Source organism: Erinaceus europaeus, chromosome 3 (assembly GCF_950295315.1).
Source record: "Erinaceus europaeus chromosome 3, mEriEur2.1, whole genome shotgun sequence".
NCBI classification, from domain to species: Eukaryota; Metazoa; Chordata; class Mammalia; order Eulipotyphla; family Erinaceidae; genus Erinaceus; species Erinaceus europaeus.
Genome location: NC_080164.1, coordinates 20118150 through 20145652, shown reverse-complemented (window position 1 = coordinate 20145652; position 27503 = coordinate 20118150). Strand labels below are relative to the sequence as shown.

The 27503-nt window shown below is 39.7% G+C and overlaps 1 protein-coding gene and 1 pseudogene across 1 annotated transcript in view; both read left to right on the top strand.

The window, feature by feature from the left end:
* Positions 1-27503, top strand: part of ALK (ALK receptor tyrosine kinase) — a 739964-nt gene that overhangs the window by 278291 nt on the left and 434170 nt on the right. The window lies entirely within an intron of this gene.
* LOC132537455 (Y-box-binding protein 1-like) lies at positions 20868-23395 on the top strand (annotated as a pseudogene).

Sequence of the window (27503 nt, the reverse complement as noted above, 5' to 3'; positions counted from 1 at the left end):
GAGGTGCTCAGAACATCCAGTCATTGGGGGGGGGGGGCTATTGTTTTCTTTAGTTTACTCATTATATCACCTCCTATTCTTCAGAAATGTGTTTGTGTTTGGCTGTGGTGTTGGGGAGTAAGCTGAGAGCCTTACACACAGAGAACACCGCTGAGCAGCCTTCCCAGCCCAAAGATTTAATTCTGTATCCTTAGAGAAATAGAGATAAAAGGAGAGTCAGACAGAGAAAAGGGGGAGAGAGAGAGACAGAGAGACAGAGAGAGACCTAGTGTACCACTGTGCCTTCATTGTGCGCCTCTAGGTGCTATCCATGGCACTTCCTGTAGCAGAGGAGATCAAACCAGGAACTTGTACATGCTGAGACATACATTTACCCACTGAGCTGTCTCCTGATCCTTGCATACATATATCTTAGTGGCCCTTGACATCAAGGGAAAGAGGTGAAAGGGGAGAAATGGACACACCCAGTCAGCATAGCAGCAAAGCAAAGGCCTACACCCCAGTTCTAACTCCCGACTCCTTTGCAGCTCACTTTCTGTGTCATTTTGACATCAAGGATGTTGATGGTAGAGCTAAGAAGGAGCAATGAGAGCCCTTTAGGGTGCTGTAGTCACTAAAATTGTCTTAACTCCACATTTGTTGGTTGGATGGTATTTAGACTGGCAGTATTTCTTGTCAGGGGATATGGAAGGGGCAGAAAGAGGCAATGAGATAATACCAGTCATAGAAAATGAAGTATAGGAGTATAAATTCTGAATGATTTTAATTTATGGCTCCTGAGGCTGAGGGTAATAAGGGAGATACAATTCAGAGCAGCTAGAAAATAAAAAGCGATCGTCTTGATGGAACCCAATATTATAAATTAATAAAAATCCTGAGAAATCATCAAGTTGAGATATTCTGTGACTTTTTAAGAAGTTCTGGGAACATTTCTGATACCCCCTACTTCTGATGTGCTGGCACTCCCATGGAGGGGATCCAGCCAGGGGGCAAGTCACCAATCCTCCCTCACCAGCTCTCAGGGCCCAGCGATTCAGACAGGAGGACTCGGGAAGTATTCTGGTACAAACACTCGTTTTATTTGGAGATGGGTACAGGTTTATATAGAAAGTTAAAGAAGCTTCTGGTGGTTTCTAAACTTGATTTTATAGTGTGCCCCATCAAAAAGATGTTTCTGAGCCTGCCCTCCTGCTACGTGTTTGTTATCATTTGTTAGTATGTTGTTTCTAACTTTGTGACACTAGTAGAAAAACTTACTACTAAGATAAGATGAATTACATTCATGGACACATTTTGAAGGCTAGCACAGTGCATCTCTCCTCACTAAAGGCATCAACATCCTGATTTACTAAGACATGTTGATTCAGAAGCACAGTCTCCCACCAGCTGACTTTGCTGACTGGCCCCTCTCCACCATGAATGCTTACACTCAGCTTTGGTGTTCTCTAAGACCCATAAGTGACAAATACATGGTTTGCAGAGAAAAGAAATCTTTCTCGATTGACTGTTAGTAACTGTACTAAATACCCCTAAAGAATTAAATGATGCCTTATTCTACAGAAATTCTTGTTTCCATTTCAACTGATAGACCTGAGGTTCAAGACTCCAACCAAATGTTTCTGATCATCTAATCTAAGAAACTACACTTGTTCTTTTTATGATGGTGAAAAACTAGAAATAATTTAATCACTCAAGCAATGAGTTAGTAAAATGAAATACAGCATGCCTAAGTATAATGCTGCCATTCCATTTATAATGCATAAAATATTTAAAATCTAATAATATGGAAAAGTATACAGCCTGTTATTGGATTAAAAAACATGTTGAGCAAATTTTATAGTATGCTTTATTTGGTAAAAGAAAAAGTATATACATAAGTACAAAGGCTATCAGGAAATATACCAATTTTGTGGCAGAATTTATTTGTAGAGGACTAAGTTATCAGTGATTTTGATTTTTTCCTGTGTGCTTTTAGCATTTTCCAAATTTTAGCGCATGAACATGTACTACTTTTGTAATAAAATGAAACATATTATTTTTTAATACAAGAGAATATTCTCCTTTGAAGCTTTATTCTATTACATTAATGCAGACAATTTTTGAGGAAAACTTTAACTCTTTTCTGCCACCACAACAACCAAAGCTCCAGTACTGATGCCTGTATTGAGATGAACAAGCATACAGAAAAGCAGGTCCAGTCCTCCTGAGAAGGGCATAGGTGTCAGCAGTTCACACCCACTCACAAACAAATCCAGAGCTTTCCCTCACCACCCACTTCCTGTGTGGGTCATCCCTGAAACAAATTAGAGGACCAGATGTAAAACAGATTCAGGAACATATCTAGTGGACAAGTGCCCTATGTGAACCAGAGGGACTCCACACATCCTATTGCAATCAGCTGTATCCAAAGTATTCTGTGTGGTCAAGCCATGGGACTTCCAGAGGCATGTTTTTGGAATAAAAGCTGTTTCAGACTGCTCTCTTCTGAAACTAGATAAACAAACAATGAAAAATCACCTGAAAGCTCAACAAAATACAGCCAGTATTTCTTCAGAAACTCACTAAGCCACAGGTGAGTACTATGTGTCCAGTGGGTGGAATAGGGTGAGGAAGGGGTACTCAGAACTCAAAAATCCATACTTGACAGCTGGGTCGGAACCAGGAGGGAAGTGGCATTGCCAGGGGTGAAGACCAAGGATAGCATTCTAGTTCCTCATTGGAACTCATCTTCCTGAGACCACTGGATGTCAATCCAATGCCGGGTAGAATCTAGATTTAACTACCAGACAAATAGGGGCAAGAATCTGGGGTCCAACCCCAATCTATCATGTGCCTGTTTGGGGACCAAATCATATCCCTTTCTCAGTCTGCTTTCCCCCCTTATTTGATCTCTGTTATCTCTTTTATCTTATTCAACTTAATCTTCAAATTTTTATCTCTATTTTATCTCTTAAGCACTAGAGAGAGATTAAATCAAAATTCTAGCTGTTTAAGCCCTCAGGGACAGTGAAAAAAATAACTCTCAACCAACTTCCCAACAGCAGAACCAGGGATTATCAACTACCTTGCTTCATATCAGGGGTTGAGTTAAAGCAAAAAGAACTTTTAAAATTTACAGCTGTGGCCTCTTAGTTAACTCACTTAGTTGCAACTGGTTCTGGGCAAATCTGCTCAGTGAACTGAAAAAATATGAGAGAAGTAAGCTCTGAGGCTTAAGAAGCTGTTCTCTGTGTAGTTAGGCACCATCTTGTTTTTCTAATTGTCTATTTCCTTCCTTAATATGAGATATGCTACTTCTTTCTTAGTTTTCTCTAATTCATCCTCGAGCATGCTAATTATGTTTTCTGACTCATTTATTCTATTCTCTTTCCCCTCTGTTGTTTTTTGTAGCTCAGCTATTTTGTTACCCTGTTACAATACTGTATTAGGTTGTTCAGCTAGTTGTACTAGTAGCTTAGATATTTCAGCTTTCAGCTCTCTAGTTAACCTCCAGATAGTTAGTGTTTTCTTTCAGAGTCTCATTTGTTGTTTCCTCATTTCTGATGCTCTTACTTTCAAACTCTTTCCTCACTCCTGTGACTAATAACTCAATTAGTGTTTGACTCTTGTCTTCAGAACCCTTTGAGGGGGCTGCTTATCTGGGCTTTTGTCCTAGTTCATTTCTCCAATGTTTCTTTTTGGTTTAACCATTGTATATGGTATGTTATGAAGTCCCTCTCTCAGTACTATTCAATCCAATAATCACACTTGCATAGATTGACTTGTGTCTGACCAGGCAGAGGAGAGAAATGGAACTGCTGCTACTCTATGCTGCTTATTGATGGCCAGAAGATGGTATTATTGTGATCTCTAGGCTTATCTTGTTTGTATGATCTGCTGTGGGTGGGACGGGGTTTGGGGGGGGGGTGGTTGCTTTGGGCTGTCTTGTGGTCACTTATGCTCTGTTTTATGTTGTGCCCTTGCCTTAAATTCAGAAAGCTAAATATTCCCTGAGTCAACGTCTGGGAGATTTTAAGCCCCTTTCTCCTTTTTCCCAGCACTAGGAACAACCTTCATTGCTTGCTGCTCTTAAAGTGAAATCGCCAAAATAGTGCAGTTCATCTGCGTGCTGCCTGGAGCTATGATTTGACTGCTGTTCTTCAACATGTGTCCCTTTTTGCCCAACTGCAAGTGAGCAAACACCCACCTGAGACTTCAGATCTATCAACTGTTGAATATGACTTCAGTTGGGTCTCTTGTTGTTTTGTTTATTTGTTTTTTTGAGAGGAGAGACTATTCTATTCTTGTTATTCTATGGCCACACTTTCTGGAAGTCTCTTCCTTCTTTAATTTGAATTCAAGAGACCTTATCTCTCATCTTCTATAGGCAGTGGTGTCACTATTAAACACCTTCACCCACTTCTGAGACACACCAAAGGTAACTGGCTTCAGGGGTCCAGGAAGCAACAGATCAGAAGCCATCTCACACAACACATATTTCAAAAGACACCAAATATAATGGTCAAACCAAAGAGAGACATTGCAGAAATGATCCAGGATAGTAGCCTAGAAAAAAATCCAACAAAACAGAAGCAAAAAAGAATGATGAAACATTCAAATAATGGTACAATAATCATAAGAGTAAGGAAATATTTTGATGGTAATATCAGAAATAAGGAAACAACAAATGATATCTGAAAGAAAACACAAACTATTTCAAGGTATTTAGAGTGCTAAAGGTTGAAATGAGTGAGTTAAGAGTTCAGCTAGCTGAGCAAGCTAACACTGAAACTGAACAGGGTAACAAAAGAGTTGAAATAATAAAATAGTTGAGGGAAATGAGAGAAGAATAACTGAGACAGAAAACAGAATTAGCAAGATCAAAGGTGAATTAGAGGAAACTGAAAAAGAAGAGAACAAAAAAATAAATTATGAGATCTGAAAACTGTAGGAAAATTGTAAGGAGCCTCACAAAGCACCCTGCATTCCTGATACTATAGCCTATCTACATAATCATTGTTTTGCCTGAAAGATCCCCATCCATTGATCTACAAGATTCATCCTTTGATCTACTTTCTACCCTGCCTGCCTGCAGGCTAGTATTAATCTTACCAGTTAAAGCCCTTGCAACAGTTGCTAAGGAAGTTTCTACCTTCCCAGTCCCCTTTTGCCTTTCTCTGCCCCTTTCCTAGCCATTTCCATTTCCGACTTGCCACTTCTGGGTCTGCCTTTTAAAAGCCTTGGATCTATGATTAATAAATATATTGCATTGCTTCACACCACATGTTTGGTTCCTGAGTCATCTCCCTCGCATCACTGAGTGAATAGCAGCCCAAGCTGGTTCCAGTCGTGTTCTCTCCAACCCAGAGAGTATGCACCTGGGAAGAGGAACCCCCACAGTAGCCTGGTAGAAAACAACAGAGCCACATGGGATGAGCTCAAAAGAAGTAATATATGCATTATTGGACTGCCAGAAGAAGAAACAAAGGAAGGGGACGCATACTACAGGAGATAATAGAAGAAAAGTTCCACTCTAAACAACAGATAGAACATAAAGTTTAAAGAATGTCAGAAAGTCACAAACAGAATTGATCCAGACCTAAAGACACCTAGACACATCATATTTAGAATGAAAAGGAATACGGTTAAAGAAATTATTCTGAAGGTTGTAAAAGAAAAACAAAGAGTCACCTACAGTGGAAAACTCATAAGATTATCAGCAGATTTCACCATGCAATCCCTAAAAGACAGAAGAAAATGGCAAGAAATATATCAAGTGTTCAATGAGCAAGGCTTTCAACCAATGCTTTTTTATCCAGCTATACTATCATTCATACTAGATAGAGGCATAAAACCTTCTTGGACAAGCAACAGTTGAAGGAATCAACTACCACTAATCCTGCTTTACAAGAAATTATAAAAGGTCTCCCATAAACAACAACAGCATCACCACAAAATATTACATATATCAGAAAACTCAGAAAAGCTTAGGATAATGGTGGTCAGGCCTTCTTACTATAGCCAGGCCTTGGGGGGAGTTTAGCCACTTATCCTTACTCTCCTCTGGAACTCACCATTTGAGGCCACACTACACCCATGATTCTGTTTGCAGAAATGTGCCTCTCATCTTATAAGTGATAAGATCACCAGGTTTTTCCTCTTGACCCTCAAATGAACTCTTCAGTGATCTGACTCTGCCACCTTTACATGCCAAAAGGGACTTTGAAGATAAGTAGGTCTGGTGGGTACAGTGGAATCACAGGGACCTTATGAGTAAGAAAGGGAGGTGAGAGCCAGCATCAAAGATGGTGATGGAATGGAGGCAGAGGTCAAACAAAGGAGACAGGGATTTGACATTCGTTTTGTTATGGCTAATTTGCTTCCAATTTTCAGTCATTCATTGATCCATATTATTCCTCATTAACAAACAATGGGTAAGCCCCTGTTGGATGGAAGATTCAGCTCTAGGTCAACAGGACAGCTACTGGCATTGGACTTGGAAAAAGGCCATGAGAGAAGGAATGCAGGAAGTTTCTAGAACCTGAGAAAGGCAAGGACATGAATTATCCCTATAATCTTGTCCAAAATGACTGCTGCTCTGCCAGCCATGTTAGGCTCTGACCTTTATAACTCTAGGAGAATATATGTGTGGTGTTTTTAAGTCACTGAGTGTCTGCTTATTTGTTAGAGCATGAGAGGAAACAAAGACAGAGAGACTTCACCAAGTTTCAGGGAAGAGTGCACTATCTTGGGCACCATACTAGAGAGGGCTGGGCCCAGAGGCATGCTTCTGGACATTTATGTGAAACTCATCCAGTGGGCTAGTCTCAGGATGGCTGTCTGTATACCCGCCCCCAATGCAGACAGAGTAAACATCCTGGAACATAAATGGAACAGAAAGAGCAGCAGCAGCAACAGATGCTGAAACCAGAAACATGCAGCTGCCTCTGAGAGTCTGGCTCTTGTCTTGTGGGAAGGAATGAAGCACCTGACAGGGCCTGGGGAAGGGCACTGCTAGAAGTGGAGAAGCTGGGGTACTGCCTGGCCCCTGCATGGAATGAGCTGAAGTGCTGCCAGGACAGTTTCTGGAGAGCTCCAGTCTGAAATGGCTGGAGAAGGGGATGAATCTGCACACACAGGGCCCTATGGGGAGCTACCTTGTAGGCTCCCAAACTGTCCCTGGCCTTGGTCCCAAATGAAATCATTAAGAGCTACCATCTGCAACATACTTCTTCATCCACAACTATTTTTGCTTTTCCCAACACAGAAAGGAGTTGTAAAGTTAAGTTGCCAGTATGTGAAAGTGCTAGATGTAGAATCCCAAGTTTTGAAAACTGAATCTCATGCTCTTTTCTTTCTGTCACACTCTTTCCCAAACACACTATTTGTTTCCCAGCCCTTCTTCCAGTTTAACATAAACCCTCAATAAACACCTGCCAACACATTCAGAAGTTCAGGAATGAGTCACCTTGTCAGTGATGCTGAGTTTGCTCTGTTGAATGGCATCCAGTGCAGTCCCTAGTGATATCATTGTGTTCATAGGGTCCATAGTCCACTTTCACCAGTGACTTTTGACCATGGCAAGGGCTACTTTCAGAAGCTACCACATCATGAAGTCTTCCATATGGACACCATACTTTGTTATCAGGTTGGGGGAGGGTCAGGTTCCAGCCACCTGCTCTGTCCTCTTAGAGCCAGGGTCCAAGAGTTGGACTTGCCATGGCTGATCAGCCAGGGGCTACAGCTGACCTTGGGCCTCTGTTTGTCACTTGTATATTGAGTGGGCCAGTCTGTATCATCTCTAAGAGCATATGAAGCTGACTTTCTACTTCTTTACTTCCTCTTATTAAAAATGTTTTATATATATTTGCCTTGCTGGTTTCTGTATATCAAATGGTTCAGATAGGATACATCTTAAAGACATAAAAATTGTGTTGAAGAAAGGTCATGAGCCTATCAGAGTTTATGTTTCAAGAGAATTACAGGAAAACCGGGACCTTGCAAGGAGGGATAAAATGAAATTCTCTTGACTGGAGATTCTATAGCATAATCCTACTTAGTGTAGAGAGATAATCTTTACTCACTCAAGACAGAGCAAGACTGGCTCAGTGTAAGTTAAGGAGACATTGGGGGATAATTTTGATTCCAAGGCTCTTTTTCCCTATTTAATATAAAAATCAATGGCAGTCAGGCACATGAGACCACTCTATAAACAGGGAAGTGATAACAGCAGAGAACACAAAGTCTGGCCTGATGCCATTCTCCCAGTCACAGCAGTCCAGAGCCAGGACACTGCTCTGTCACACCTTGAGAAACTTGACCCTAAAATACAGGAGGCTTACTAGGCCCCAGGATCTATGTACAACATAGCTAGTTTCTACTGTAGCACCAGGACTGAACTCAGGGCCTCCCACATGTACAAGACTGCTAAGAAGCCTACCAGCACAACTTTTTTTTTTTCATTTAGAGATAAGAGAATAGAAAGAGAGAGAGAAGCCACAACACTACTCCATCATTCATGGAGCTCCCCAGTACTATCTGTGGAACTTTCTTGTGGTGCCAGGGATGGAACCCAGAGCCTTGTGCATGCACTCTATTGATTGGACTGTCTCTTTGCCACCAAAGGTGTTTTTATTTTGTTTTGTTTTTGCCTTCAGGGTAACCACGGGGGCTCAGTCCCTGCACTAAAAATCCACTGCTCCTGGAAGCCATTTTCCATTTTATTGCTGCTGTTGTAATTGCTGTTACTCTTGTTGTTGTTGTTGTTGAACAGGATAGGGAAAAATTAAGAGAAGAGGGGAAGACAGAGAGGGGGGGAGAGAGAGATAGACACCTGTAGACCTGTTTCACTGCCTATGAAATGACCCCTTTCTAGGTGGGGATCTGGGGGCTCAAACCGGGATCCTTATGCCAGTCCTTGTGTTTTGCGTGCCATGTGTGCTCAACCCACTGTGCTTCCAACTGGCCCCCCAAAGTTCTTTTTAAACTTAGGCCTGTTATGATATAACAAAAGAATTTGCTGAGAATTTGGGGGCCTTCACCTATGATGGCTCCATGCACATGCACCAAGGAGTTGCCGCAGGCTATGGAAAACAGCTAGGGGTTCACATCTGAGTCTCCAGTTCTCCCCACGACAGGAGTGGAGGAGTCTTGATTCTGACAGTCTAGAGGGTGGGTGGGGAGAGTCCTGGCCATCCTTATCTAAAGTATTATGTGTGATCTATTTTGATTCTTTCCACCTCTCACTTTGGGATTTTTGGTATCAGTTGCTAACCATGCTCCATAGATACACATTTATTGGCTGTTGGGTCTGTCTTGACTGATTTTTAATGGAAGCTGTTATTCTTGGAATATTTATTGAATCTGGTAGCAGGCTGGCTGTGGACCCTGTGCTGCACTTGTATTCTCTCTGGCAACCATCTTCTCTCTGATCTGTCAGCATTCTTTGCACCTGGGAGCAGAAAAAGAGGCATTTGAAATACTTTGCTGGAAACAAAGAGTTATTGCAAGGTACCTGGAATGCCTACAGTTTTCTCCTTGCACGGCTCCATGACTCTAAAGTAGAGAAACATTTAATTCACTACAGTGACAATGGTATAGGATTCTTTTGTTTAATGCCCTTATCTCCAATATTGCTTGGGCAACACAGAAGGCATTATGAATGTGTCATTCCTGAGATTATATACTACACTACTCCTACGGATTTTTTTTTATTTATTATCATGATGTACTTTTTAGAGCCCAAATATATAAACTATTCCATGGTGGCATGCATCCTTAGGTGTGGAAAAGCCCACTGCAGTTTGCTACTGTTTTCCCATGTCCAAGCACAATGCAGATTAAATCCTAATGGAGGGCTTTAACTAAAGTTAGATTTAAAGAGAAATATCAAAATAATGGTTTTCAAGTGAGCATTGGGAGCAGGGAAATATACCATTCCTTTGCTTGGCAGTCCTGGGCCATTCATGAGCCTTCATTCCCCCCCCCCTTTTTTTTTTCCTGTCTCTCGCTTCCCCCTGCTTCTACCTTTGTTTTATTTCTCTCCTCAACCTCCCTTTCTCCAAAAAAGCAAACTGCCTTCTTCCCATCCATAACTTTCGCAGCAGAAGAGGGAGGCCCAGCAGGGTGGCCTGGCTCCTGACCAGGGAGTGACCTCCTCAGCCCCACAGACAGACCCAGCCCTGTGTGTGTGTGTGTGTGACAGATGACTAGGATGCTGACCACAGATACCAGAACACTGAGAAAAATCAGGAAGTCCTCTGCTCTATGAGGAGATAATTACAGTAAAGACCTCTTATAATAGAACATCAATAGAATCAATTGACTCCAGGGTCCCTGAGGTCAAAGTTCCAATGGAAAATTAATGTCCTTAAAAAAAAGGATCAGGTATCTAGCTAGAGAGAAATAAGGGTCCTGAGGTCTTTCAGAGGGCTTGAGCAACTGAGTTTGTGCAGGAAATCTATTGACTCATGCTCATATTTAGACAAACTAATTTTTATTGTCACCATGGTTATTATCAGGGCTTAGACCTACAGGACAAATACACTGCTCCCTAGGGCATCATTTTATTATTTTATATAGAGACAGAGATACAGAGGAGGGACTAAAGAGGAAAAGAGAGACAGAGACACCTGAAGCACTGCTTCAGCACTTGTGAAGGACCTCCATACAGGCGGGGACTGGAGGCTTGAATTGGAGTACTTGTGCATGGTAATATGCACCGTCTACTAAGTGTACTACCACCTGATCCTCTTTCTTTCTTTCTTTCTTTCTTTTTTTTTTTCTTTTTGCCTCCAGGGTTAGGTGCCTGCACTGCTCCTAGAGGCAATTTTTATCATTTTTGGTTGCTCTTGTTGTTATTGTTTTTTGCTGTTGTTGTTGGATAGGACTGAGGGAAATCTAGAAAGGAGGGGAAGACAGAGAGAGGGGAGAGAAAGATAGACACCTGCAGACCTGCTTCACCACCTATGAAGCAATGCCCCTGCAGGTGGGGAGCCAGGGGCTCGATCTGGGATCCTTAAACCAGCCCTTGCGCTTTGACCATGTGCACTTAACCTGCTGTCTGTATTTTTTTTTTTTCCTCCAGGGATATTTCTGGAGCTCAGTGCCTGGACCATTGCTCCTGAAAGCTTTTTTTTTTTTTTCTGTTTGTTGCCCTTGTTGTTTAACTTTGTTGTGGTTATTTTTGTTGTTGTTGTTATTGATGTTGTTGTTGTTGGATAGGATAGAGAGAAATTGAGAGAGGACAGGAAGACAGAGAGGGGGAGAGAAAGACAGACCCCTGCAGACCTGCTATTGTGAAGTGACCCCCTGCATGTGGAGAGCTGGGGACTTGATCGGGGATCCTTACTCTGGTCCTTGCACTTTGCGCCATGTGCACTTAACCCGTTGCTACCACCCAAACCCCCTCTTCATTTTTTTAAATGATATGAATTCAAAATTTTCCCAGTTTTTATTAAAAATTATTTGGCAATAGGTGATTTCATGTTGCATATATCTATATTCATATTACCACCTACATTATATTTGTTCACAATAATATTTTATCATTTTATCCATATCAATATATTTTAGTTGCCTACAGCATTTCTTTTTAAGTATTTGTTTTATATATTTTTTGCAATATTGTTTATTATTCTTTAATAGTGGCTTACAGAATTGTAAGGCTTCAGGGCTCTAGTTCTGTCTATGTGTATAAATCACTGAACCCAACACCGAAGTCCCTACTCACTCTCCTCCTTCTGATAACCATCATAGTCTCTCAGAAAGTCTGAGAAACAGTTTGCTTACAATTTTTTGCAAGTTTGTTCACTTTACATATGATGCTGTCTATATGAGTGAAACCACCCTGTAGTTGCCTTTCACCTCTACTTATTTCACTTAGCATATCACTCCTGACACTCCCATCAGCAGTTGTAGCCCTCTAATTTTTTTAATATTTATTTATTTATTCCCTTTTGTTGCCCTTGTTGTTTTTCATTATTGTTGTAGTTATTATTGTTGTTATTGATGTCGTTGTTGGGTAGGAATAGGAACAGAGAGAAATGGAGAGAGATGGGAAAGACAGAGAGGGAGAGAGAAAGACAGACACTTGCAGACCTGCTTCACCACCTATGAAGCGACTCCCCTGCAGGTGGGGAGCCCAGGGCTTGAATCAGGATTGTTATGCTGGTCCTTGCGCTTTGCACCACATGTGCTTAACCCGCTGCGCCACCACCCAACTCCCGCCCTCTGCATTTTTAAACTTGTGCTTTGACAAATGCACAAGACATGAGCCCATTTATTCTGTAACAGAGAAAGAAAATGAAGTGAATAAATAGAGGTAAAAGCATTGATACAGAATTTTGTGTGATATTTTGGTTCTGCTTGAGAGAAAGGAATGATGAAGTCACTTTCCTCACCTCATGTTGGATGGAGCTTAATGTATCATGTGAAGTGTGATAAGCCAGAAAAAAAAAAAAGGATGGATATGGGATGTAAGCCAGAAAAAAAAAAAAGGATGGATATGGGATGATCTCCCTTATAAACAGAAATTAAGTAACAAGAACAGAAAGAGGAAACATAAAGCAAAACACAAACTGGTTTTGTGTGTTGCACCAAAGCAAAGGACTCTGGGGAAGGAAGACAGGGTGGGAGTGGGCAAGAGGGCATTTCAGATCCTGGTACATGATGATGGACCTAATCTAAGGGTGAGAGTGTTTACAGACACCGATCTTGGTGAGATGAGAAATTGTGCCTATGTACCAACAACTGTAAACTATTAACCTCCCATAAATAAATAAACAAATAAGTAAATGCAACCAGTGCTGGAACCTATTCCTTGGCAAACCAGCAAGGACTGGCTCTCTGTCCCACTGCCCTCACACAGTGCATCTGTGCAGATGTGTACACTGGCCCTGGAATGCTTATATCTAAGACTCCCTCCATGCCAAACACTTGTACTTTGCCTTCCATGATTCTCACATTAGTGTTACGAAATAGTTTCATAAATACAAATATCTGGGCAGAAAGAATAGCTTACTTGGATAGTGTACTGCTTTGCCATTTATACAGCCCAAGTTTGAGCCTGACCCTCATGACATTGAAGAAAGTATCAGTGATGTGGACTATTTCACTCTTTCTGCCTCTATCTTAAAATATGAATATTCATGACTCAGATTAGTAAAATAAGATTCAAAGAAGTAATATGAAGTTAACATCTTTTTAGTGCAGAGGTTTGCAAATTTTCTCCCTAATGGCAACGAGATAGTTGGGTAAAATAGAAACAACCATCTGAGTGCTTTGAGAATTGCTCTAATGAATATAACACTCTAAGGAGCATTTGTGGTTAAGAAACTGATGAACTTCTGTCTTCCCTGAAGTTCATAGTTGAAGCTAAGACCCCTTTAAGTTGGAGTATGCAACTTCAGACTTGGTACTTCTTCTGTCTCCTTAGCTCCATCTACACAGAGCTTCTGCCAAGGTAGGGCATACTACGAAGACAAACAGCTTCCATTCAGCAGTTAAAGGAGATTTGATTTGAATAGGCCAAGTCCAAGTCTAGCAATGTTGCATGTGAATTGATCTTGCACTCAGCAAGCCTCTGTTATGCTGAGCGCAGGAATATGCATGGGTATCCTACAGAATCTGAGACAGGTCCAGGTTGGCTACAGATGTCTAATCAACATAAGGCTGTGTGAGGGCTGTAGAGATAGCACAAAGGTTATACAAAAAGACTTTCATGCCTAGGCCTATGGTTCAGTCCCCAGCACCACTATAAGCCAGAACTGAACAGAGATCTGGTGTGTGTGTGTATGTGTGTGTGTGTGTGTGTGTGTGTGTGTGTGTGTGTGTGTGTATGTGTGTGTGTGTGTGTGTGTGTGTGTATCTTTTCTTCTGTATCTCTCTCTATAAAATAAAGAAAATATAAAAAATAAAAGGCTGTGTGTATATGCAGAGGAGACATGAAAAAATCATGTCTGATCACTGCATAGGCTACTTTCTCTACTCACAGTTCTATCAACAAGAGAAAGAAATCTTCCTGGTCCAAAGTAACCAACCATATCTTCTGTCCATGTTCTCTGCATACCACTGAACTACACATGATGACCCTTAGGAAGAAAAACTTAGGGGAAAAATGGCTGGGAAGATAGTCTGATGATTATGCAAAAAGACACTCATGCCCTAAACACCAAAGATCTCAGGTTCATTCCCCAGCACAACACTACCATAAGGCAGAGCTAAACACTGCTCCGATGACCAACAGCAACCACAACAGATGACTGAAAATACTGATGCAAGATATCTGCAGCCACACACTGCAAAGGAGACAGATTTCACAGATATGTTATAAAAACAAATAAGCTCACTTAAGAAAGAGAAACAAAAAGACTAGCAACAATCTTAAGCAGAGAGAATCAGAACCCAAAATTGCCAACAAAACTGCCTTACAGTAAATATTTAAGCAAGTACATTAGGCTAAAATAAAAATCACACCATGAGATAACTTGATCCATAGGAGAAAATGAACAGTACAAATTGTAAATATATGGGTTAATAGTAAAAGACTCAGTAATGATATTTCTTTTTTTTTCTTAATGTCTTTGAAGGCATAAAATTACTTAATAATTGGTTTGATGTATACATATTTACTGGGCTAGCTTCACGGGCGGGAGAGAGAGACGACCAGGGACTCATGGCTGAGTGGTACGCAGTTCAGTCTTTATTCATGTAGAATGCAGCACAAACTAAGCTATCTCTAATCACAATCCTCCTTATATATATTCGCCAAGTAGGGTGGAAACAGGATGTGACGTAGAGAGGGTGGAGTGAAAAGAGACCAGTGGAAATCAGGGGGTACTAGGAGAGGGGCCGGAGCAAAAAGAGAGTATGAACCAGTGGAATTAAACCAATGCCCTGGAGGCAGGGCGGTGCTTAGTTAACAGTGGTTTATGTAAATAGAATACAGTGTTAAGCAGGGGGGATTAAACCAATGAAACAGAAGGGGTATTAGAAGCAGAATTTAGGTGCATACCAACATATATTGACTCAATATATATGGCAATAAGAGCACAAAAGGTAAATAATGGAAATATGCTATGTGAAGACATATCTATATTTTTCTGAAATTAATTTTATGGTTGTTGCTAGAGTTATTTGTTTGTTTGTTTGTTTATTTATTTATTTTACCAGAACACTGCTTAGCTCTGGCTTATGGTGGTGTGGGGGATTGAACCTGAAACTTTGGAGCCTCATGCATGAGAGTCTTTTTGCATAACCATTATACTATCTACCCTCCACCCTATTTTGCTGACATTATTATAGTAATAATCTTAGGTACACTAGGGTAAATTAACATTTATATATCATAGAGCAGTTACTAAGAAAGTAACTCTAAAAATACTTTAAAAATCAACACTAGTCTGTTTTATTAACTTTAACAGAAATTATTGGCAAAAGCCCCAAGATATATCCAATATCTACATTTCATACTAGTTGAAATACAATATATATTGAATCATTGTTTAGCACCCACTTAGTTAACTTTAATGGTTTTAAAATTGCAAGTTTTTTTCAGTAATAGGTTTTATTTGTTTTTGAGGTAACCTTGGCTTACAAGCCTATACCTGCTTTAAAAATACAACCTATTTTATGTGTCACTCATATAACCATCTCCAACAGTTTACCAGTGTGCCGGGCTAGCGTCACTGGAGAGAGAATAGACCAGGAACTCGTGCAATGCCTTTATTGATCACAGACAACGCTTTTTATATCTCTTTAACTGGAAGTGGCAAGTGGGAAAAGGAAATGGCTAGGAGAGGGGGTGGAGAAAAGAAAAGAGCACGAACATAGAAAGCTTCCATAGCAGCTGTTGCCAAAGTTCTAACCAAAGGGATAAACTAGTACCCTTCAGGCAGGGCGGGTCTCAGGCAAAACAATGATTATGTAAATAGACCACAGCATCAGCGATGGAGCAGGGCCTAATGCCCAACATCTGTGTCTCCCTTCCAGAGTCCACTGGGCACCTCCCCCACTAAGCCTTGGAGCCCTCTATTCCCTTAATTAACCGCAGTTCTGGCACTTGAGACCATAGTTTTCATTGGGCTCTGCTTGTTTTCCTTGTCTTGTTTGTTAACCTCCTACTGGTGAGTTCATCTTTATACTCATTTTATTTAAGTCTCATTATTATTTCTTGTCTGGTCTAGTGGTGATAAATTTAAATGTTGCTTATCTGAAAAACTCTTCATTCCTTCCTTAAACTTGATTGATAATTTATCAGAATAAAGTATTCTTGGGTGGAAGTATTTTCCATTCAAAGATGTTAAAGTATCCTGCCAGTTCTTTCTAGCTTTTAGAGTTTCTGTAGAGAAACCATCTAATAGTTTTGTGAGGTTCCTCATATTAGGTTCCTCTACTTTTCTAGAAGCCTTCAGATGCATCTCTTTGTCTTTGTTCTTTGTCATTTTAATCATTATGTGCCTTGGTAAACTTGGGTTTGGATTCACTTATTTTGGTGTTCTTAGAGATTACTGATCTGGTGTTCTCAATCTTTAATTTGGAGAAAATTCTCAGCTAGTATTTTTTCAAAGGGGAATTTAATCTTTCTCCCTCTTCTGTCTCCTTGTTGTCCACCATGATGTGATTTTTTTCCTTTTGATGTTGTCCCATAATTGTCATATATTATCTTTATTTGTTTTAATGATTTTTTCTCTTTGCTTTATTTTTTACTTCCTTTGCCTTATCTTCCTGCTCTCCAATTCAGTCTATAGTGTTGTCTTTCTGCAGGTGTTCACTCTACTGTGACTTTTTTTTTAGCTGAGTTACTGTACACTTCATTCCTATGAAAACAGTTGTGAATTTTTTTGATCACCCTTATAATTTCTCAGAATTTGTTGTAATCTTCCTTCATTGCTCTTTCTCTCTCAACAAATGCTTCTGAGTGGTTCTAAAGGGTACGCTGAAAAACGCTTGACAGTCCACAAAGAACAGAGAAACCAAAAGGATAGGAACAGGAACTGCAAACAGCAAAGAGACAAATGTTAATCCAAATAGCCTCTAGTTACATTAAATATAAATAGTATAAATATTCATTCAAACTGCAGAGACTGTTAAGTTAAATGAAAAAGCAAAATCCAACCACATACACGTTCAATAGGGAGCAAACTTTAGATTCAGAGACACAGATTAAAATAATAGGATTGAAAGATTTAAAATAATAGGATTGAAAGAGAGATGTCATGCAAATAGAGCTGGAGTAGCTATAGTGATAATAGACAAATAGAACTTAAAACAGGAAATGTTACTAACAGAAAAATAGAAAGTTATAATTGATTCACCAAGGTGATGTAACATTTATAAATGCTTTTGTATCTAACAACAGAACCTCAAACACATAAAGCAAAACTGTCATTATGGAAAGGAAAGAAACAGTTTGTGGCCCCAGAGTTGATGTCAAAGGAACAAAATAATTTAATAATTATAGTTGTTGGGATCAATAATACACCTTCAATAATTAATACAGTAATGAAACAGAAAAGCATTTAGAAACTATTAGTTGGGCTGGGAAGATAGCATAATAGTTATGCAAAAATATTTTCATGTTTGAAGTAACATTGTCCTAGATTCAACCCCTAGCACCACCATAAATCAGAGCTAGTCAGTACTCTGGTAAAAAAAAATGTCAACATCAATAATATCAGCCCATTCATCTTAAAACACATCAGCTAAAAACTGTAGAATCTACATTCTTTTCAGGTGCATAGGGGACTTTCTTCAGGATAGGCCATATGCTATACCATAAAAATGCATCAATAATCTATAAGAATTGCTATTATAATAAATGTATTCTTCAACCAAAATGGGATAAGAGTTTTACAGAAAAATAGAAATACTATATCCAAAAGTATTAAGAGATGAAGGAAATATTTAATCAAAGAAGTCATAAGGTAAATTAGAAAATAGTTTAGCAATAGTAAAATATCAAAACTTATGGGTTAAATTAAAAATGAATATATATCTTTAAGTAGCATATATATGCATACATACATATGCATTATAAAGTCAGAAAACTTTGAAATTCATAACACGAATTTCCATTTCATTAAACTGGAAAAGAAGAAAACAGTGAGAACCCAAAGCATGCAGAAGAAAATAAATAAAATCAGAGCACAAATAAATTAAATAGAAAATACAAAAATAGTAAGAATCAGTGAGTATGAAATTTATTGGAGAAAAAGAATAAAATTGACAACATTTTAAAGTTATGAAGAGAAATGACATAACCAATTACCAAAAGCAGAAATAAAAATGGGGCATCATTAATAACCCTAATGAAAGTACCAGAAAGAAATAACATTTTGCTAAAAAAAAGTGGCTAACTTACATGAAATGGACAAATTTATAGCAAAACATAAGTTATCAGAATTACTTCAAGAATAGGAAAATAGATTTATAACAAGTAAGTAACTTGAATTAGAAATTTAAAATCTTACAGGAAATAAAATCTCAGACCATATATCTTCACTGATCAATTGTATCTTCATTAAATATTTGAAGAAGCAGACCTTCAATACAGCTTATTGGGAAAAAGTGATTAATTTGTGATGCATGTGACCCAGGTTCAAATCTGACCCCACCATACTGAGGGAAGCTTTGATGCTGATCCCCCCATCCTATCCCCTATCTCTGGAAAAGTTAATTTAGAGGTGTGATATTCTGGCAATAACAACAACAAAATATTTGAACAAGTAATACTAATTATTCACATACCCATTCTGTGAATTCACTCACTTTTTCCTGACTTAAAAAAAAAAACTGGTGAAAGATATCACAATGATGTCAAACCACATACCAATATACTCGTGATATTAGTACAAAAAGTCATAACAAAATACTAGAAAACAAAAACCCAGCAACATATGAGAAGCATCATACTGTTACTGAAATTTATTCAAGAGTACAAGGTTGATTTAACATTCACAAAGCATTTGTGGCAATATATACTGTTTCCAGGGTAAAGGATATAAACCACATATTCATCTCAACAGACAGAAAGACTCTTGACACTTGATAACATCCACCATTCATTCATCTGTGGTGAGCAAACAAAAATCTCTACACTGGGAATAGAAGTGGTTAGTGTGTGTGTGTGTGTGTGTGTGTGTGTGTGTGTGTGTGTGTGTGTGTGTTCTTCTAACTGATGGCTGTGGAAAATCTTACCTAACAGTATATACTTAATGATGGAAGACTGTAATATTTCTCCAAGATTGGGGACAACTTAAGGATGTTTACCTCTGGGTGGTGGCATACCTGGTTAAGTATACATATTACCATGCACAAGGAATCAGGTTCAAAATTCTGGTCCCCAGCTGCAAGGGAAAGCTTCATATGTCATGAAGCAGTGCTGTAGGTATCTGTCTCTGTCTCTCTCTTTTTCTCTCTTGACCTCTCTACCTGTCCCCTCTCTCAGTTTATCTCTATCCTATCAAATAAAATAAGTAAGAATTTTAAAAAGGACATTTGCCTTCATCACTTGTGTTTAACATTGAACCAAACCAGTGCAATAAGGAAATGGGGGTCGGGGGTGTTGATGGAGAGAGTGAAAGAAGGAAGGGAGAAGTGCAGCACAAGTAGCTGAAGAGATTTCTTTTAATATTTATTTATTTATTCCCTTTTGTTGCCCTTGTTTTTATTGTTGTAGATATTATTGTTGTTATTGATGTTGTCGTTGTTGGATAGGACAGAAATGGAGAGAGGAAGGGGAGACAGAGGGGGAGAGAAAGATAGACACCTACATACCTGCTTCACCACTTGTGAAGCGACTCCTCTGCAGGTGGTGAGCCGAAGGTTCGAACCAGGATCCTTACACTGGTCCTTGCGCTTTGCACCACCTGTGCTTAACCGCTGCACTATCACCCGACTCCCATGAAATTTCTTACTGGGTAAGGTTTGGCCCTGGAAGATGCTGTGGCAATGAAAGGGGTGCTGGTACTAGGAATCTCTCTCTCTGTGTGTCTCTCTCTGTCTCTCTCTCTCTGTCTCTCTCTCTCTCCATGTCTATTTGGTCTCTATTTCTCTCTGCATGAAAAAGTGATGGTCCAAGAACTGTGAGACAATGCATGCGGTCCTTGCTCTTGAAAAAACAAACTTTCAGATTAAAAAGGAAAAAAAAAAAGCAAAATTTACTTTAATGGTAGTCAACATAATTCATTACTTAAAAAACCAAGAAGTCACAACAAATTAATAAAACTAATATAACAAATTAGTAATTCTAGGAAGATCACAGGATACAAAACCAGTCCAAAAATCTAGTAAATTTCTAAATTTATTAGCAAGCAAACCTCAAAATTGAATTAAAAAAAGCAGTTCCATTATAAGAAGATCAAAAAGTAGAAAAGACTCAGGAAAGTAGTTCATAAATATGACACTAAAATATTAGATATGATAAAAGAAGAATTGATAAATTGTTCCTGATGAAAATTCAAAACTTCTGTGCTTCAGAGCCACTATTAAGTAAACGAAAGGTCAGTTCCTACACTAGGAGAAAAATTGCAATTCATTTATCATACAAAAGACTTTTTATCCAGAAGATATGGATAATTCTTACAAGTCAGTAATTAAGACTAAAGGCAATTAAAAATGAGATGCATATCATATAATTCAAAGGAACCTGGTTAGAACTGAACAAAATGATACACTAAGGCTCTCTTTGGCACAGTAACTGGCGTTGAGTACATACTTAATAAATGGCAACACTAGTTATGCTCATAAATGGATTATTATTTTGACTAGCCCCAGATAAAGTGACAAAATTTCCTGAAGACATTCAAATTGTACACCACAGTATGAACTGGAGTGCACTAACATTCCAGGAGGACTTAGAATGTTTCACAGGGAATACACATGGGGGGATGGGGGTGGTGAAAGGGGTCCTAAGGGTCCTGCCTATTCCAGGTAAAAAGGGATGGGGACTCCTCCAATATGCCTGTCTCACTGAGCTCCACTGTGGGAGTGAAGAGAAGGAAAAAGAGAGAAACATCCTGCCTGTAGTGAACACCTTTTGTGGTCTCAAGAGTTTCCACTCCTTCCACTTTTTTTTTTCATCAGTTGTTTAGACATTATTAGAGTTCATTGTCATTAGTCCCTGCAATAGAAAAGCTTAAGAAACTACTTTAAAAGTCCGTGATCAGGGACCGGCCAAAGTAACTAAGGTCTACTCACAAAAGAAGTGAAGCAATAATATATACTTAGTGCAAAAAAATGTTATTGGGATAGGGAGATAGCTTGCCTGATACAGGCTCTGGGTTTGAACCACAAAACCACATTGAAGCTTCATAGGTAACACCAGAGGAGGTCCATGGATGGTAGGGTTGTGCTGTGTTGACCCTCTCTCCTTGTATCTCTCTCAAAAGAAAAAAAAGAAGGAAAAAGTTAGCCCAGAAGAGTGCTCAGCTCAGCAGTATTGTATCTGTGCAAGGTCCTGAGTTCATTTCCCAGCTCAGCATTAGTTATTTTTTGTATTGACATTGGAAGATCATTGTTAATTTAGCAAAATAGCCCATTTGGGTAGTGCGCTGCTTTGCCTTGTACACAACTAATGTTTGAGCTTGGCCCTCACCACAATGAAGGGAGCTTCAGTGCAGTGGTCTCTGCCTGACCCCCTTTCTTCCTCTATCTAGAAGAAGGAGGAGGAGGAAGAAAGAAAGAAGGGAAGGAAGGAAGGAAGGAAGGAAGGAAGGAAGGAAGGAAGGAAGGGAGGAAAATTTTTTCATAATTAAATAAAAAGTGTAGGATGAAGATGAAGGAGGAGGAGGAAAGAAAGAAGGAAAGGAAGGAAGGAAAGGAGGGAGGGAGGAAGGAAGGAAAAAGGAAGGAAGGAAGGAAAAGAAATTGTTGCATAGTTAAATAAAAAGTGTAGGATGGAGTTGGATGGGATCTGTAGTGGGAGCAGTGAACAGAACCCAGAGAGCCCTGAGTGACCCCACCGCCCCTCCCCAGCCTAGTCACCATCACACCTAGAGGAACCACAGATGCCCCAGCCAGTGGGTCACCATCACCACAACCAGGAACAGCAAGACCAAGACCCAACAGCTGCCCACCGCCCCCACCCTTAGCACTGCTCAGGAATACCCAGCCTGTGGAGGACAAGGAGGTCATCACAACAAAGCTTTGGGGAACAGTAAAATGGTTCAGTGTAAGGAACGGCTATGATTTCATCAACAGGAATGACACCAAGGAAGATGTCATTATACACCAGACTGCCTGCCATTAAGAATTGCCCCAGGATATATCCTAAGGAACCCAACACACCCATCCAAAAAGTTTTATGTACACATATGTTCTTACCAGCACAATTTGTAGTTGCCAAAACCTGGAAGCAACCCAGGTGTCCAACAACAGATGAGTGGCTGAGCAAGTTGTGGTCTATATACACAATGGAATACTACTCAGCTATTAAAAACGGTGACTTCACCATTTTCAGCCAATCTTGGATGGACCTTGAAAAATTCATGTTAAGAGAAAAAAGTCAGAAACAGAAGGATGAATATGGGGTGATCTCACTCTCAGGCAGAAGTTGAAAAACAAGATCAGAAGAGAAAAAACAAGTAGAACCTGATCTGGAACTGGTGTATTGCACCAAAATAAAAGACTCTGGGGTGGTGGTGGTGGTGGGGGGAACAAAGGTCCAAGAAGGATGACAGAGGATCTAGTGGGGGTTGTATTGTTATATGGAAAACTGGGAAATGTTACGCATGTACAAACTATTGTATTTATTGTTGAATGTAAAGCATTAATTCCCCCAATAAAGAAATAAAAAAAAATTACCCCAGCAAGTACCTTCACTGTGTAGGTGATGGTGAGACTGTGGAGTTTGATGTTGTTGAAGGACAAAAGGGTACAGAGGCAGCAAATGTCACAGGTCCTGCTGGAGTTCCGATGCAGGCAGTAAATATGCAGCAGACCGTGACCATTATAGACACTGTCTGAGTCGTAGGGTCCTCCATGCAAGTACCAGCAGAATTACCAGAATAGTGAGAATGGAGGAAAGAATGAGGGATCAGAATGCTCCCAAAGGCCAGGCCCAACAACACAGGAAAAGCTTCCCACCTTACGTGGAGACCCAAGGGCACTGGCCTATTCCAACCCTTGTGCAGGCACAGGGAGAAGAGATGGGGACAACCAGGCTGTAGGAGAACAAGGCAGATCAGTGAGACAGAACATGGATCTGGGTTATAGGCCACAATTCCGCAGGGGTCCTTCTCGCCAAAGACGGCCTAGAGCAGACGGCGGTGAAGAAGATAAGAAAAATCAAGGAGATGAGACCCAAGGTCAGCAGCCACCTCAACGCCGATGCCGCTGTAACTTCAATTACTCATGCTGATGCCCAGCAAACTCTCAACCACAAGATGGCAAAGAGACAAAAGCAGCGGATCTACCAACTGAGAATTCTCTGCCCAGGCTGAGCAGGGCAGGGCTGAGTAAAGGCCTCCAGCATCAGCCAGTTTAGTTATCCAACAGGAAGACATGAACATGAAATTCCAGTAGTAAGAAATGAACAAGAGATTGAAGCTGTAGACCTTAAGTGCTTGCTTTTGCCTGTTGGCCAGGTACCCACAACTATCTGCCTATCTGCATTACCCATGCAATATATATATATATATATATATATATATATATATATATATATAAAATTATATTTATATATATTAACCTAAAGATGTCTCTTTTTGGTAATGACAAGTGTGTGTGTGTGTGTGTGTGTGTGTTTTAATAAAAAGATCTGGTTTTTCTCAATATGCCTTTAAAAGTTTTTGATTCATATCTGGTCAAGTTGAGATTTTTAAGAACCTCATTTTTAATTTGTAAAAAAAGCTTACAACTTGATTTTTAAAAGTCAACAAGCTGCAAGTATCTGTTAATAAAGGTCTTAAATAATAATAAAAATGTAGGAAGTAGAGCAGTATGTATATTAGGACTTTATTTTGGTTTGTGTATGTTAATTTAGGTATAGAAAAAGTCCTAGGGGTCGGGTGGTGGTGTACCAATTAAGTGCATATAGTGCTATGCAGGAGGATGTGCTCAAGGACCCAGGTTTGAGTCCCCGTTCCTCACCTGTAGCAGGGACACTTCACAAGCAGTGAATCACATCTTCAAGTGTCTATTTATCTCCCTCTTTATCCCCTCTCCCCTCTCAATTTCTCTCTGTCCTGTCAAAAAAAAAAAAAAAAGGCTGCCATGAGCAGTGGATTTATAGTGCCAACACCAAACACCAATGATAACCCTGGAGGCAAAAAAAAAAAAAAAATCCCTGAGCTATATACCTCAAACCCTTATCACAGTTAATTCTGGGAAATCAATTTTAGTTGGAAAAGGAACAGAAGGCTTGATTTTGAAGTGAAGTTATACAGAATTTAAACTTAGACCTACTCTTGTTCCAACATAGATGGAACCTTGGTGAGAAGTTAGAAAGTGCTTTCTGGGCATAAGGTTGTGAATTACTGATTCAGTTGTCAGAAATGGTCTTCAGCCCTTCTGTTTTGGAGACATTGAATAATGGTGGTCTGGAAAAATTTGGCAAAATTTTTGACATTGAAGGAAGGGGTGGGGGCATTGAGCAAGTGGCTCTGGCATGCCCCTTTATATAACTGCTGTGATCTCACAGAATAAGGAAATACCATCCTGTCGATAGCATCAAATTAGGTTGCAAACTTACAAAGCAGTGAAGGGGAAAGGGACCCTACAAATGGCCATCTAGTAATTCAATCCCTGTTAAAACACTGGAACAAATATTAAGAAGAAAAAAATGCTATCTAGGATAATGGAATTATGAGCAATAAGCACGATGGGTTTTAAAAGAACAAATCATGCCAGACAAAGTTGATTGCTTTTTTGATTAGTAGACTAAGGGAATAGAGTAGATGTAATATATCTTGATTTTAGCAAAAGGTTTGATAGTGTCTCATGAAATTTTACTCAGGAAATTAATTGAAAATGGCCTGGAGAGGAGCACTGTAGTGTGAACCTTAGGCTAGTGGCAGGGCAGCAGAGGGGCTGAAAACAGGTGAGGCATCACAGTGGGGAGGTGTGGGGCAGGGGGTCTCAGATCTGGGGTCAGCTCTATTTAATAATTTCATTCCTTCTCAGTATGGAGAGCAGGCAACACTTACATGAGTAAAGTTTATAGTGTATCTTTGAGTTTTAATGAAAAGCTCCTGTGAAGGCAGCAGGCCTACCTGGTTTCCACACTCAGGTATAGCCTCATTCTGGGTTCCTGAAACTGCCTAGTGGATACAAATGGTGTCATGTGGTCCCATAATGAGCTTCAACATGAATTCTGAATAGTGTGGTAGGATAATTACCATAACCAAGAGCCCCACTTGCTCTTGCCACCATGCCTTTATCCTTATCTTGATCCTATTTCAATTCCCTGGGGCCTGGGAGTCTCTCAACATCTTGAAGCCAAGCACTCCACCATATTCCATTACTTATCACCTACTATGCATCCAGCCCGTCATTGACACAAAGGTTATTCAATGTCATAAATGCATAAGGCAGAACAACAGTTTGCGGTTTAGAGTAGGTGGTAGATACATTAAAGTGGTAGTGATCATTGTTGTAGTCAAGCTTAAGGAACATTGTGTGGAATGACAGAGGAGGCTGCAAGGAACTTCTGAGCAGGTAGAGAGGGATCTGAGGAATGCCAGGGGTTACTGAGGCCAAATTCAAAAGGGAGGTGGTATTTCATCTTAAGAGAGAGTTGGCAAGATAGTTTATCTGGGAGGATACCTGTTTTGCCATGAGTCACCCAGGTTCAGGTTTAGTTCCCACTACACTGGAGGAAGCTTTGCTACTATGGTCTTAGTGTTTCTCTCTCTTTTTGTGTCTGTCTTATTCTCTCTTCTTCTTCTTCTTCTTCTTCTTCTTCTTCTTCTTCTTCTTCTTCTTCTTCCTCTTCTTCTTCCTCTTCTTCTTTTTCTTCTTTATTATTATTATCATTATTTTTTTTTATTGGATAGAAACAGCCAGAAATTGAGAGGAAAGGAGATGAAAGTTTCTGTGAACTTAATGCAATTTATAGCTCTGTCCTTTTGTAAAAACACCATCTCCTCACTCCTGCCTTTGTTTTAGAAGTGATAATTTGTAAGATGGTATATCTGTTTCTTCTAGCTCTCAGACACCTTAGCCATAGGAACAATGATGTTTGCAGGAGAAACATATCTCCCAGTCTTACTTGGGGAAGAATTGTAAAAACTGATCTAACTGGGAAGAAATAAATGAAGAACCAAGAGAACTAGGGGTCCTCATAGATACTACCCTCTGTTTCTTTCTCCCTCTTATTTTCTTATATAGAAATGTTTTCAAATGTCCTTCTTTGGGTACTTTCATCATGGAGTCAAATAAATTATTTCTCTACTTGACATATAAACAAAGACTAGAAAGAAAAGCATTATAGCTAAACTTACTTTTCTATGAATTTCCTGCATTATTGCATGGAACCAACTCAAACTTTTACAACCTATGAAGTGGAAGTGATATGTTTTTCCTGTGCTTTCTTTTGAACTTTCAACAAGAGAGAATTAAAGTAAGTTGAAGATACAGCCTGAATCATTGGAGCCTGCTGTTAAAGATATTCAGTATGTCCTAGGCCCATGACATGATTCTGAGTCACCCTAAATAAAATCAGGTATTCTTGAAAGGATCCTCAGGAGGCTCAACTCAACAGAGGGAAATTGCTTCAGGACCTCCAAACTGTTAGCAGGGTCTGTGATCTTCCTTGGCTAAAAGTTGTGGAGAGAATGAGGGAGGGAGGGAAAGAGGGAGGGAGGGGCTGATGGGTAGGAGAAAGGAGAACAGTCGTGTTTGGACCAGGAATCTTCTTTCAATCTCTTCCTTTAAAGCTGTGACTGATTATGTTTACTTTGACTCACCTGAAGTGATTAATAAGAGTATGGGTTCATGAATGAATTTTGTGTCAGCATAATCAAGACATTTTTACTTCGAGTTTTTTCATGTCCCCAAGACATAATCACTAGGTCATTTTGGAATCGTGTCTTATGGTGGTTCAGGAAGATGAATATTATGAGTTTCAATGGGGTAAATTAGGCCTGCAGTTTAGTCTGCTCTGATTTATGAATTGCCCTTTAAAACTGTATTATAATTGTACATGGATTTAAGGAAAATCAGTATTGTTCAGAGAATGTATTCAGGGGGTAGGGTGTAGTCTAGTAGTCAAATATGATGACATGATGACTCAATTCTGGATCCTGTCAATGACCAGACAATTTTTATATACTAGGGACTCTTCTATACTAATAATGTAAGATAAGGCACCAACGAGCTTATACTTTTCACAGAAGTGATAAGTCACAGGCTGCTCGCAGGAGTTAAAAACTATTATAAAAGCTGGCACTCAAATTCTTCTTGGGAAGAATCCGTCCTTATTTGGGAAATATCCAAGTAATTGCTTGAGAGGTAGGTAGCATGTCTGAGATCATGGATGTTTAAGTTTTCTGCATAAAATTAGTGAGAGGCTGGGAGCTAACACC